Here is a 1,113-nt window from a genome sequence, read left to right on the forward strand (position 1 = left end):
GTGAGCAGAGGCAAGGCAACTTTCCTCAACTTTGAGATCAGCAATTTAGTCGCCTACAAATGAGAGAGCAGGATACCAGTGATTGACTTATGGCAAGGTAGTAAATACATTAGAGCTTTACCTAGTCAAATAGAGCCTGCTAGCAATCATTTATCACCTTAACAGCTCTCCCTTTGTCAATATCTTTTAACACAACGACAATGTCTAAAAGAATTTCCAAAAGGAACTTGGAAATTTTCCATATCTACATCACTGCACAGTAACACTGTCAGGATGATTTATTTTTAGATGCTGATGGAACTCAAAGTATATGGTGATGTTTTACAACAATATATTTTATAGTTTATCAGCTCCTTCCCAAAATTTAAGTATCTTAATCATTTATTGAAATATTGATCAAATAAGTGAAAACTGTGGTGACATCTTTCACTATCATTAGTTTCTCATATTTCATTTAAGGTGTAAAAAAAGGCAGGGACAATGTCATGAACATATACTTATACGCTAATATACTAAAATGTGCCCATCTCTGTGGCCAATTCTCCTCATATTCCTTAAAAATTCTGATTCGTCTTGATTGCAGAACACTAAACCAGCTCTTGAGCCTCTTGAGGATGCTCAAGGGTGCATGGAAATCTACTAAAAGAAAGAATTTTTGTTTTTGTGAAACGTGTTTTGGAAGTTTGGGTTATCGGGCCCCTTGTTATTGGAAATTCAGTCACTGTACAACCACAAGTTTTGTTCATGGCACAGTTTTTACAGCTCAACAGTAGAAACGGTGTAATTCTTTGTGTAATTCTTTTCAGCACAACCTCAAATGTCTACTAACTGGGCTGTTCAGCCCTAAACAACAGAACTAGTTCATAGGTAACAACAAGACATGTTACCCCAGGGCAATGAACTCTGCTAAGGCCGCCCTCTCTCACTGATTCTGTTTAAAACTTTTCATAAAAAGAATTTCTAGGTGCAGCCAAAGGGTGTGACTTTTGTTGATCTCTAGATCTCATGATATAGTTCTGATTTTCCATGTACGAATTGTTCCTCCAAAGTCAGACTTGAACCTAGTCTCAAAATACATTGGCAAATACCAGCATAATGCATATGCTACACATA

Source organism: Pundamilia nyererei, unplaced genomic scaffold (genome assembly GCF_000239375.1).
Source record: "Pundamilia nyererei isolate P.nyererei 1_Seehausen unplaced genomic scaffold, PunNye1.0 scaffold00037, whole genome shotgun sequence".
Taxonomy (NCBI): domain Eukaryota; kingdom Metazoa; phylum Chordata; class Actinopteri; order Cichliformes; family Cichlidae; genus Pundamilia; species Pundamilia nyererei.